The sequence below is a fragment of the Miniopterus schreibersii genome, assembly GCF_964146895.1.
Source record: "Miniopterus schreibersii genome assembly, chromosome: 11".
In the NCBI taxonomy this organism is placed as follows: Eukaryota; Metazoa; Chordata; class Mammalia; order Chiroptera; family Miniopteridae; genus Miniopterus; species Miniopterus schreibersii.
In genome coordinates, this window is record NC_138111.1 from 44,945,111 (window position 1) to 44,959,519 (window position 14,409).

Sequence of the window (14,409 nt, forward strand, 5' to 3'; positions counted from 1 at the left end):
TAACTCTCAATGTATAAGGCCAACACAAACATCAGCGGTGAGGAAGTTTGAACAACTGAATGTAACCACCGCCGGATTTCAGTCTGGACTTGAGCCCAACTGATTTGAATAATTTTTTTCTTTAATTTTCCCCTATTTTTCACTGTTGTCACTCCCAGCACAGCTCTAGTATGTGGAAGCACGATTGGGTCATTTATGGCCTCTGACTAAGCAGCTATGGGTTTGGATCCACGTGATGTAAATGATATCATTATTATAAACAAACAAATGAACCAAATCAACCCACTATTTATGTTGCCATAGACATCAAAGATGCTTCCATAGATATGAAATAAATGAAACATTTGGACCTTGGGAAAGCTTGCAAAAATGACCAGAGCCTATATTTATCCAGTCTGAGAACTGAGTTTAGCAAGTGAAGTTTTTGCGTAAGAGTGAGATGAAGCTTTTTGGTCAGCATTTTAGGGGATATTGGTGACTATCAAAATCCCCCAACCTAGGCTTCCCCTTTTAGCATCTTGGCTTCTCCGTGGGAAACTTTGGCTGCCTGTCTGCAAATCGAGCATCCAGCCTTTGACAAGACACAAGAAGCTGTTTCGCCTCAATGGCCTGCAGTGGTGAAGACTGAAAAGGGAAAGATCATGGAGAAGTTACTCAACAGACAATAATGTTTACATAACTGAAACTGAGTAGAAGAACTTCTGTTGTGCGAATTAAAGAAAATGCCATGTCAAGCTTGAGCAATAAAAAAAAAAAAAAACACCTAATATCAGCAACAGCAGATGACTGACCGCAAAGCCTTCACCTGTCAATCACCTTTCTTCCTTTCTGGATACAGATGGCTTAGCAAGCTTGGGGTAAGTTGTGAATGCTGATGTATATGAGATCAAATAAAAAGAACTCTTCTAGGACACTAAAGGTGTTTGGGGACTTGAAAACATGATTAAAATAATTCAGGCTTCTATCAGAAAACTGAAAAAAAAAGAATCATTGCTGTAAAACTTGCTTCATTGTAGGTGACAATAAAAAGGGAAAACATCTAACTGTGTATTGAGAAATGTACATATATTTGGAAAGAGTGGGAATTTGCTTTAAAGACCTACAGTTTGTCAGACCCAAGTTCCAATTTTATTAACTCTATGGCTTTGGGTCTGTAATTTAACTTCACTAGGCCTGTTTTCTAATGGGTAAAATAGAAGAAGGAATATATGAGGCAGCATATCTAAAATGCTTAGAACAATGCCTAGTGTAATCAATTTGTTTATTGATATTATTGATGCCAAGAAATAATTTATTAAATTATTTTAAGGTCCAAGAGCTATGATGCCAGCCAGACTGTTATTGTTGTGAATGACTTAAAAACTATTTTTAATTAAAATTAACTTTGTATTTATTATTGAAATTTTATTTATTTTTAAAAATTAAAAACATTTAAGTTAAAATGTTTAATTTTTCTTTTCATCTTTAAAGTTAAAATAACCATGAATTAAAGTTGTGCTGGGTTGATGGTCCAAGCTGAGAGTCTTAATAATTTTGGAATTTTTCATGTTTAATTAGAATTTCTTTTTTTCTTCAAATTGCACATTTAAAATTCTGGCATCAATTCCTTTTTGATTCAGCTGGCATCCCTCAGGTCTGGAGAAGGTTCATTTAATCCTCTTATTTATCAGCTTTGATCACTCTTAAGAGGTTTCACTTTTTATGACAGGCTCAAAAGCTCCCATTAGCTTCTCTAAGGCTCCCCTGATACATGCATACATATGTATATTCTTTTTTATGACTGTTTCAGGAGTATCTGGTTGAAGATAAGCCACAGATTCCATTATTACAGAAATGAAGAGAAGCAATAGTAAACACAGACAACCCACAGGTAGATGATGGGGGTTAAATGTTAGCTGTCTTATTTACTCAGTGTGTAATCCCCAGCAAATCATGTACATTTTCTGTGACTCAGTTGCCCTATTTATAAAATGGGACCAATCAGTATCCCTACCTCCTAAGAGTGTTACGGAAGTTAAATGGGTTAATGCACGTGTAGCACTTAGAATTGCTCTGGCAATATTTAGACCTCTGGAAACGTTAACCTGTATTGCTGTTCTCCTCTTTAGTGAAGAATCGCTAAAAGGAGTAGGCCGCACATTCCGCTGACCTTCTGCCACACTAGGCTTGTGAGATGGAATGTTCCACCCAGAGCAGCATCAGGAAGGGAGGCTGGAGTGAAATGTGTAGCACAGCTGACCTCTACTTTCGAGTGGGGGCCAGGCATGTCCTCACCTCCCTTCACGTATGAGAGGAGCCAGACTGAACTGGCGAAGCTTGATGCTAGCCTGTGGCCTTTCCTTTGCATTTTATTGACCTTTCGTTACCCTCTAGGCAGTAGAAAGTGCTGGTGTCATGGCCACCGCTCTTATTTGTTGCCTTACATTCTGGCTTTATTTGCTAAGGAAAATGCTCAGGATCACTGGCTAAGTGAAGAGGAATCTTGGGAGTAGGAAAAATCTTCCCCAAGCCCGACTGGAGCAAAATTCCCTTATATCCTCAGAAGGTTCCTCAAAAGTTAAGTAACATTTTTCAGCCAATTGAACTTCCTTAATCTGATTTCCTAGAAAAGCCAGATATTCAGAGAAGTTGTAGGGCACTGGTGATCTAACAACGAGGTCAGTAAATTCTCCCACAGAGTCCCTTCTCAGACCTGGAAAATCACCTACCAGCATAGGAACGTGTTCAAACCTACTGGAAGGGACAGCCTCCAACTACTTGCCCTCCCACAAACTGGTCATTGGCTTAATTGCCCTTCCACAACTAGGTCCTGAGTTGCTACAAAAGCCCTGTTTACATAGGTCCTGTCACATAGGCTGACCAGCCAGTCTATTTCCCCACAGTATGAATCACGCTATGGGGACATGTGTCTTCAGGTACACACCCTTTGATCCAGAGATTCCACTTGAGCAAGTTTTTCCAAGAAATGATTAGACAAGGGCTCAGAGGCCACTGTACAGAGTCATTCATGGTGCCATTGTTTTATAATATCAACAATATTGAAAATAACCTAAGTGGCCATCACCAGGGGATGGCTTAAATAAATTATGGTATAGCCATACAATGAAATACTAATTAGTATTTACAAATAATCATGGGATCTAAAATTATTGACATGGAAAGATGCCCACAGTATCTTTGATGAATGATAAAGCAGTTCACTGAGCAGCATTCTGATATAATGACACTTAAAATTAAAGTTTCATTCATATAGATGTATCCAGAGAGCTATATGGGTAATTTTTCTTTTTTTTATATTTAAAAATTATTTTACAATAATACATTGTGTCATTTTACAATCTGAAAAAAAACACTACTAAGCTTTCTACATTTTAATTCTGAGGGGAAAAATGAGCTAGTTGGGTTTTTTTAACTTTTTTATTGAATTTATTGGGGTGACATTGGTTAATAAAATTATATAGGTTTAAGGTGTACAATTCTATAATACATCATCTGTATATTGTGTTGCTATGTGTTCACCACCCTAAGTCAAGTCTTTTTCCATCACCATTATCTCCCCTATACCCTCTTTGAGCTAGGTTTTAATCATGTTTTGGGGAAGTGATCTTGTGTTGGCCACACCAACCAGGTAATAGCTTACAAATAATATAATTAATACTTATTGAGCACTTACTATGTACCAACAGGCCCTGTTCAAAGCACTTTCCGTGTCTCAAATCATTTACACAGCAATGCTATGAGGCGGGTCTTTTATGATCCCTATGTTACAGATAATGAAACAGGAACCAAAAGAGAAAGACATTAGATCGAGATCCCAGGGCAGGTAAAAATGAAAGAGATTTGGACAGAGGTCTGTGATCATGACCTCTGTGCAGCTCCACATGCAGTTCGCCCGCTCCTTGTCTTCAGGGAGCTGTGGAAGGGGCTGAGGGATGGGGCAGGATTCTGTCCTGGTCTCCCTGCTGTTCCTGAAGTCTCTCCAGCCACCCACTGGCCACCTGTTTACTTAACCCCTCTAGGTTTCAGTTTCCTCCTTGGTAAAACAGGGAAGCCTTCTCAGGCCACCCAACTTAGAATTAATTAGTCCCCTCTCTATGTCATACATGGACCTAGTAACTATGGCACTTAGACTCCCCCCACCTTCATTCCAACATCCTTTCAGGCTGGGAGACAGGCTCCAGTTTCACCCAGTGGAATTGTCCTCAGAGCAGGTGGAAGCAGTGGGCATTCTCCGTGCCTGCACTTACCACCTTGCGCAATAATTCTGTTCATTTGCCATCCGCTGCTCTAGGACATGAGCCCCTCAAGTCAGAGATAGTGGGTTGTACACCTCTGCATCTTGGAGCCTGGAAAATAACGTTGTTCAGGTAATAAACATCATTTGTGGAGGAACTGGAAATTAAAGAGCGTGGCCTTATGATTCTAGAGTAAGAGTTAAGGAAAGCAAAGCTTGCATATTAATTATTTTTTATTTTGTATTCTACCTCATCTGGCAACAAGTTCAGAGCAAGAATTGCTGGTAAATAAAGAAGTCACTAATTTTAACATGTGTCTACATAACAAATGTCCAAACCCATAGAGAATTTTTATTATGAGTTTATTTGAGCCAAACTGAGAATAATTGCTGGGTAGCAAAATCTCAACAGGTTGAGAAAATGCTCTGGAGAATGACAGTTTTGCAGTTTATTTTATACATTATAATAAAAGGAGGAGCTGTACGTGGGGTCCCATGAAATCCATTGGTGGTAGATTAAGGGAACAGGAGAAAGCAAAGCAGGGAAATCTGGAAGACTGGGTAAAAAGCAAATGACACATACTTCTATTACATTGGATAGGTAATAATTAACATTTACAGCACATAGTGATGGTATGCAGGGAACCAGGAAACAAGGAGAGACTGGTCTCCTGCTCTGGTGCAGTTAGTCTGGAAAAGACAATTACTCTGACGTTTCAAATGTAAGCTATCTTAGATGCAAAAAGACAACATATAAAGTGTTGTATCCTTAGCACTTTGGGCCAACCTGGTGCTTAGCTCACCCTCCATCTGCATGGGAATAAGTAGACTTGGGTACCTCCATCCAACAGAGCCATAAACATTTGAGTCCCTCCTTTCCACTCTCTGAAGTTGCCCAGAACACTCAGCTTCTTCCCTAAAGCAGCTGAAGTTGGGAGAGAAACGGGGAGAGAGCAGCCCGGTGCCAGTAATTAGCCTTTGCATTCACTCTGTTTCACGGGGCCTCCCGCCACTGGGCTCAACACACAAGTTTCTAATGTTTGTGGTCTGCCTAAAGTTCTGTAACCTCAATGCTGACACCACTATTTCAGCTTTGGGGACCCCTTGACCCATGAGCCACAGCTGAGGTGTGGGGCTTGATGCCCCACTGTCATGGTAACATCCTTCCTTCTCCCACCCAGAGGAGAATGTGCCACAACCAGAGTACCATCTGGGTGGCCTGTTTTGCTCCTATGTTTTGTTGCTCAGCCTCATTTAACACCTAGGACAGCGAGAGACCCCTCCCCTCCCCTCCCCCCCTCACCACCACCTAGGTGAGAGCGTTTCCTACCTGATCTCAGGGAGTTTTCTTATATCTGGTAACCCACCACTGAGGGCTCTTGTCCTTTGTCTTCCAGAATGCCATGTTTCTATGAGCATCTCAGCTTTGTCCCCAAAGCAGGCAGGCCCTGGGAAGGGTCTGGGATTTACCCTACTGGCGAGTTAACAGCTTAGCCTGGTACTGTTTCAGGGAGGCTGCAGGAGACTTTGTTACTTACACAGCAGCAAGCAGCATGAGCAGGTTCACCATGAACGTGAGGTGTTTTCTATGCGCCCCAAGTCCCATGGAGGGATGGAGGTGGGCCTGGCTGGACGCTGAGGTGGATGCAGCAGGTTTGCGACTTAACTGAGGAACAGTGAGCTGTGGAATCTACCACTTTTATGGTGAGTGCTCTGCAAGGCTGCTCTTTGCTAAAAGAGGCTACTTCATCCCTCAAGACTGCTCACTGCAAACAGAACCCTGAGAAATGGCGCAGGTAAAGGGCAGCCAGGCCGCATCCTTGGCCTACCCAGCAAGAAAGTACAGGAATGCACAGGGCCCATGCCAACTGATTCTCTCAGTATGTGTGTTGGTTAAGATGATTAGTTGTCCTTGTTGATCAGGATATACTTTATCTTCCAATTTCAAGAAAGGAGACAAAGAGAATATAGATCAACATGGTTGAAGCAGCTTTCCAACACGAAAGTTACTTCAGTTCTGATCCTAACTGGGGAAGCTTAGAGAGAAACATACTCATCTACAGCCATTTTGAAAGATCAGGTTGGTCCTGTGAATGTTCCCCATTGAAAGGAACTAAACTCTAGCATCATTCTTAGGGTTTTAGCTATTCTTATTTTGGAAAGAAAAGTATCATGTTAGATAATATGCTTGTAAGTTTTGAAGCATAATGAACACCTATGAACCCACCACTAAACTGAAGAATTATGTCCTCACGACACCCCTGAAGCTATCCATGGCTTCTTCCTCACATGTGGAGTGAACCCAAACAGCTAAAGCTAGGCTGGAATTGACCTCATGTCCCAGAGCCCTGAGGACTGAGCAGGACTCTGCGAACGGAAGAAACGGGCCACTGTCGTGGAAGACAACACGTCTTTGTAAGTTCTTCAATGGGGAGATTTTTTAAAGCCCTGACTGAAACACCATGCCTATTAATATCTTTAGCCTACTATGACCTTGGACTCTTTTCCTCAATAAATGTCACCTCAATACAAAGGGTAAATAGAAGAAATGAAGCAAAAAAGTACAGTGTTTGCTTCATAGAGGGTCTTGTGGTGACAAGGAGCCCAAAATGTAGAGTAGGCAGTGAAGAGGAGAGGAAAGCAGCCAATTCTGTATCTGTAGGAAGCAAGATAAGCAACTGGGAGTTGGTTCAAGAACTGGAAGAGTCAGGGGACTTAACCAGAAGCGCCTTGAACAAAACAGGTAGAAGGATCAACACAAGTTCACGACAGTGGGGGCTACAGGGACGGCTACGATGGCCTAACTCTTGGGCTTGCATTCACCTTCATCTTCCTCATCCTACTCATAGCCTGTGCATAGCCTCCCCATGCCCCTCACCTGTAATCTCTCTCCTGAACTTCCCTTTTGATTGAATTTTTATTTTATTTTATTATAAACTACATATAATATAAAATTAACCATTTTAAAGTGTGCAACTAAGTGACATTTAGTACATGTACACTGTTGGGCAACCATCATCGCCATTAAGTTCCATAACATGAAATCACCCCAAGAGGAAACTCCATACCCATTAAGCAGTCAGCTCTCATCCCCTTTCTTCACCCAACCCCTGCCAACCAATAATCTGCTTTCCGTCTCTATGGATTTGCCTATTGTGGACATTTCATATACGAGAATTCACATAACAAGGTCATTTGTGTCTGACTTCTTAACGTAGCGTAATCTATCAGGGGTTCATCTATATTGTGGCATGTATGAGTATTTCATTCCTGTTTATGGCTAAATAACATTACATTGTATGGATATACCACATTTTATTTATCCATTCATTGGTTTATAGAAATTAAGCTTCTTTTCACCTTTTGGCTATTGAGAATAGTGCTGCTATGGAAATTCTTGTACACATTTTTGTTTGAACACTTGCTTTTCTGTTCTTTTCAATACATACCTAGGGGTGGAATTGCAAGATCATATAATGATTTTATGTGGAACTTTGAGGAACCACCAAAATGTTTAAAATAGTGCCAGCCTGCTGTTGTTTTCTCTCCCAAAGTTGGAACAGATGGAAATAAGTTGATTGAACTGCATCATGAAGGATTGGATCTAAATGCAAAGAACATAATGAGTTGCTTGATTTTTAAAAGAGGCTGCTAAAAATGTTCAGCAAGTCTCTTTAAAGATGAGGCAAGGTATGAACATGTCTGGACTCACTCAGGGGAGTTAATGAAAATCCTCTCAAGACTTAATTTTCTGGATGTGGTCTATGATCAGGCATGGTAGGAAATGAAAGTAAAATAACTCATAAAGGCCGTTGGTGCCACAGGCACTTACTTCTACAAAGGTAAACAAATGACAAAGAAAGGTCAAGCCACCAAGCTGATCCCTTGCTCCCTAGCCCTTCCATGGGGACAGTGGGTCCAGCACCCTTTCTGCACGCAGTTCTCCAAAGGGGACACACTGGGTTTTGGTTTGTTCATAAACTTAAATGAGACCATTAAATCCGCTCATGGACTGGCAGAAAGATTTCCTTTTTCTTTTCCTCCCTCAACTAGAATTCTGTTTTCATAAATCTGATCACAGTGAATTTTAATTCACTTTAGTTGTCATGGCTTGAGCAGGAGAGGTCATTGATTAATTAACTCAGTACAGCATTTCATGAATATCTAGTATATAGAGAGTTGGGTCACAAAACTATTAATTAGGACATGATCCTATAGCTTTAACAATTATTTCTGTTTCTCTATAAAGCTTCATAATATGTGCACATGCACACATACCCCACCTTATTCTAAAAAGAATTTCAGGTAGGCTGCTGTTAAAATCTTTAGACTTCTTACATGTGTCTTATTTCTACTTCATTTTCTTCCTGAAGATCATTAAGAATGCAGGGCAGCAGGGAGAGGAGGATTTGAGAGAGAGTAGCCTCTATAAACATCCTTAATATTTTACATAGGGGAAAAATTCCCAGTGTCTTTATTCTTGAATAGTTTTACTAAATGCAGAATAACAACTCCACATTTTAAGAACTATTTAGCTGCAAGAATTTTAGATTTGTAGAAATGTTGCAAAACTAGTATAGAAAGTTTACGAGGGCCCTGTCTAGCTGATGTTAATAGTTGAGAATGATGAAAACCAGGAAATGAGCAGGAGTGTAACACTATTAACTGAATTTCTGATCCTTTTGAAGTTTCACCAGTTGTTCTCATAATGTCCTTTCATGTTCCAGGATCCAATCCAAGATCTTATATTGCACTTCACTGTTGTGTCTTGGTCTCTTTCTGTCTCTGACGTTCCTCATTCTTTCCTTGGCTTTCATGATATGCACTTGTGATAAGCACTGGTCAGTTACTTAGTAGAAGTTCTGTAATCTTGGGTTTTTCCAATGTTTTCTCGTGATTAGATTGAGGTTATGGCTTTTGGGGTTTCTTGGGCATATGATTCTTAAACCACAGAATGCTATTGTGTCTCGTCATTGCATCATGTCAGAGGACACCTGATCTTATGTCGTATTTCTGGTGATGTTAATCTTGATCTCTTGGTTAAGGTGGTGTCCACCAGGTTTCCCCACTGTCAAGTTACTCTTTTTTCTTTTCTAACTGATAAATATATTTGAATAGATACTTTGAGACTGTTAATGTCTTGCTTCTCCTCAATCTTTTGCCCACTCATTTTAGCATCCGTTGGTGGGATCTTACATGCAACAGTTATTACTGTGGTGTTTGCCTACTTGTGATTGTTTTTATCTCCTTAATTTCATCTACATTTGTTAATTGGAGAAGCTGCATCTTCTCCGTATGTTTATTTATTATACTTGTTATATAAGTATTGTTTCATGGACATTTTACTTTGTGGGTTATAATCTAGTACCGTCATTATTTATTTTATAACTTAAATTGTTGTTTTGGCTATTGGGAACTCCTTCTAGGTGGCTCCCAAGTCCTTTTGATACATCCCATCTTTTTTTGAACAGTTGATTATTTCTGTGATCGTAAGATATTCCACATACATTGCCTCTGCCCCAGGAGTCCTGGTTCTTTTTGCTGGAGAATTGTATTTAGAAATCGAGATCAGGGCTCTTGGTGTGCTTATTGATATGGCCATTGTTTCTAGATCCTCTCAGCAAGAACATGTACGTATACCAACCTGTGCATATGCATACACTCACACCTATTTCTACATCTACCTGTAAGTATATATTCAGGGTGGGACAAAAGCAGGTTTACGGTTGTTGGTATGAAAAAGAATATAATAATTAATAAACAATAATACAGGAATGAACTGTGGTTCGCATACTCACAACTATAAACCTACTTTTGCCCCACCCTGTATTCTAAACCATGAATTCGTACTGACACCTCTGGTTCCAACTCAGACTGACATTTCATTCCAGCCTTTCCCTTTATTTTTAAATTATTTCTCAGACAGCGCAAAACCTTTTCTAGAGGCCACCTGAATTCCTTGGTTCATGTTCCCTTCCTCCCTTGCAACCAGCAGTGTGGCATCTTCATGTCTCTCTAACTCTGACTCTCTTGCCTCCATCTTTCATTTATAAGGACTCTTGTGATTACATTGGGTCCATCTGGATAATCCCGGATAATCTCCTCATCTCAAAATCTTTTAATCATATCTGCACACTCCCTATTTGCCATGTAAGGTAATATACCCACAGGTTCAGAATGTGGATTTTTTTCTTTCTTTCTTTTTATTTTATTTTCCCCCATCACCATTTGGCCCCCCTATCTCTCTTCCACTTCCACCCCCCTACTACCCGCAATAACTGCACTATTGTCCTTGTCCATGAGCCCTTTCTCTCTTTTTTTTTCTTTTTTGCTCAATCCTTCCACCCACCCCAAGATTCTCCCCACCAGAGCTGTCTGCCTGCTCTCTATCTATGAGTCTGTCTCTATTTTGCATATAAGTTCAGTTTGTTTATTTTTTAGGACATAGACTTCCTGGGGGGAGGGCATTATTCTGCCTACCACAGGTACTTACTATTTCCAATGTTTGCTATTATAAACAGTGCCACAAGAAATAACCTTCTGCTCTCACATTTGTGTTCTGTTGGAGGTATATCTTCAGGGCAGATTTCTAGAAGTGGGATTGCTGGGTCAAAGGCAGGTGCCCAGGTAGTTTTGTCAGGTATTGTCACATTTCCTTGCCTAGGCTGTGACTACCATCATAACCCACTTTTCATTAGGAATTTGTATGTTCAGACCACCTTATTTGTTTACTTTTGGTTTCTGAGTTTGTGAGACTTCCCTGGACTTTCAGGTTTAGTATGTGACCCCCTTTTCAGTCACACAGACCATTCAAGCAAAAGAGACCAGGAGGCCCTATTTTATTTTGTCTAATTCAAGAAATTCTAGGCATTCTATATATATTATAAAATGTCAAACTTCCTCTCTTAGTTCAGGTATTTTACCACCAATGTAACCACATATTGAAGTAGCCACTATTTGTCTTGGGTTCTTTCCTTCCTTTTCTCCCTTTTACTCATTTTTTTGTATGGGGATCAATGTCACCAATGTCATCAAACCCAGGGGTCCCCAAAGGCTGAGCTATAGGGCATGTTACTTCAGAACCACCTCATCAGAGTTTCAAAAATGCAGATTTCTGGACCCCAACCCTGGAGGTTTTGAATTAGAATGTCTGGGGCAGTGCCCAGACGTCTCTACATTTTTTTCAAGTTCCCCAGGGGATTCTGATGTGCAGCCAATTTTGAGAACCACTGATCTGACTGCAAAACATGAGTCAGCTGTTTCCTCCTGCCCTTGACTATTTGAGCAGATGAATTACCATTTGAATCCACATGACACTGTTGATTTCCTTTTCCTGAGGTTGGTTGAGTTTAGATGTCCCCTCCACTTCGACCAAGCAATGCATCTGCTTCCCCAAATCTTAAGGCCAAATGACATTGGTCTTGGCTTCAGGAGATAGATTATTCCTTTCATTTAGTCCTGATCAGCCCTGGTTAGGGAGTCCCTGGGTGAAACAGCTGTGTGATATTGTGATTTATAATAGGAAATAAATATTTGGTCTTTTGTCCATTTCTGGCTCAGAGCTCCTAAAACCCTTGGAATTTCCTAAGTGTTGAGGGCTATAAAGGTGTCTTTTGTGATTTTAATGAGGTAACAGTAGGCACACCTAAATTTGGAGGCTGGTTGCCAGGAGAACCAACCATGAGATTAGAGGGTTGGAACTTTCAGTCACTACCCCTGACCTCCTGGGAGGGGATAGGAGCTGCAGATTGAATCAATCACCAATGGCCAATGATTTAATCAATCACACCTATTAATGAAGCCTCCATGAAAACATAAAAGGACGGGGTTCAGAGAGCTTTCAGGTTGGGGAACCAGAACACTTCCATGTGCCACTGTGCTGGGCCCAAACTCCATTGGCTTGAGGCGCTCCTTTTTTGGGATATTGATATCACCCTATGTATCTCTTCATCTGGCTATTGATTCATACCCTTTATTATCCTTTGTCATAAATCAGTAATCTAGTGAGTAAATTGTTTTTTGAGATCTGTGAGCTGCTCTAGCAAGTTAATCCAACCCAAGGACGGGGCTGGGGGAACCTTCAGTCTGTAGGTGATCAGTCAGAGGCCCAAATCACAATCTGGACTTGTGATTGGCATCTGAAGTGGAGGGCGGTCTTGTGGGACTGAATCCTACACCTGTGGAATCGGATTCTATTTCCAGAAAGTTAGAGTCTGAATTGAGTTGAATTGTGAGACACACAACTGGTGTCCAAAAATTGCTTCATTGGTGGTATGGGAAAAACCCACCCCTCACACAGACACTGGAATTGCATGCAGAATTTTAGGCTGGCTCTGGGGATCCTTTAGTCCCAGGTTGCTGGGACCACACCAGGTTCGTCTTACAGCCGGCCCAGGTGTCTGGGTCCAACAGAGATGAGCCAGGATCAGGAAAAAGAAGAGACTTTAGGCAGCACATAGATTATTCAGTTCCTTCGGTCTACCTTGTCCTCCTACCTCCAACCACCTGAAAAATGAGCCAGCCCTGGTCACACGCAGCAGTAGGTGGATCTCAGGCACTTATAGTTTTCTGTGCTTTAGAACTGTCTGAAGGAACAGCGACCCACTTGAGCAAAAAGCATAATTCTACACAAGCTTCCAGCCAAATCTGAGGCTAGGACCACAACCCACACTGCAGAAGGTGCTGGAACAAGGAGTAGAGTGCTAGCCAGGACTGTCTCTCCCGTCTGCTTCTTTCTTTAGTTACTCTCTTAAGAACTTCTCTGGGCTACCTGGTTGAAGGTGCTCTCTGCCTTCCCACCTACACATCATCTCCTACAGTTACATTCTGTACTTTTTATTTCACATTCTGTACTTTTTATTTCACATGAAGTAACTTACTATCTCTTAGACCCACTTCAAATGCCCAGAGGAAAGAATCTGATAAGCACATGTCTGTGGGGGTAGGAAGTAAGGTGACGTAGCACAGATATGGCCACTAGAAACCAATTTTATGATCTGGAGAAGTTTCTAGAGAAGAGGTAGATCTCTGTGCCCTAACAGGACACAAAGGTATTATTTTCCTTGGATGGGGGTGCAGGGACAGATGTCTGATGTGTTCCAAACCAGGCGAGCTGGGGCAATGGCAGAAACCCTTCTGAGTATCTGAACTATAATTGCAGCCCAGGGCCATTATCCAGGCCTCGGCCCCCATCAGAAGCATCTGCCTTCTCCCCACTACCCCTTTCAGTCAAGCTTCAGAGCCCCTTTCGCCCTTCTGAGAGAAGTTTCCCTGCCTTCTTCCTTTGTCCAGAAGGACACCCAGGAAGCTGGGGTTCGTTCTGTGTGACCCACTTCCCCCAACTGCTCAGTGGGCCAAAGAACGGTCGATTTGCAGGTGGGTTGGTGGCACAGGATCTGCTGGCTTCGGGAGGCTGAGTCAGCCATTCAGGCCTCAGGACAGAAGCAGCTGGACCCGAGCTCTAGGAAGTTACTAAACTCGTGATGGGAGATGTGGTGTCGAGGCAGCAGGAGCTCTGAGAAAGTCAGTAGTGAGAGGGAACAGACGGCTGTGCAGGGACAAGTAGAGACAGAGGGAGAGACAGCTCAAGAGGCCGGCGAAGAAAGCAGCTGGCGCTGGCGTGGTCTTGCTTCTGGTGGTTCCGGGCCCCCACCCATCCCTACATCACCGATTTGATTGTGAAGACTGAGCTCATTGAAATGTTTTGCTTTTCTAATAACTGTTGTCAACAATATTCTGTTAATCTTCCCAGCCTGCTGAGTAGAGAGTGACCTTCATCATGACGTCAGTTCAGTTTCGTAATGTGCAGGTCACTTGTTTCCTAATAGCGTTTTGAAGCATAATTCACATACCGTACAATCCACCCATTTAAAGTGTACCCTTCAGTGGCTTTTAGTACGTGCACAGAGTACAACAATCACTTTAAAAACATTCTCATCAGCCCTAGCTGGTTTGCTCAGTGGTTAGAGCATCGGCCCTCAGACCGAAGGGCCCTGGGTTCGATTCCGGCCAAGGGCATGTACCTGGGCTCCGGTCGGTGGGTCAGTGGGAGGCGACAGATCAATGCTTCTTTCTCACATTGATGCTTCCCTCTCCCCCCCACCTTTCTCCCCCCCCCCCCACTCTCTGAAAAGCAATGGATACAATATCCTCAGGTGAGGATTAAATAGGGGAAA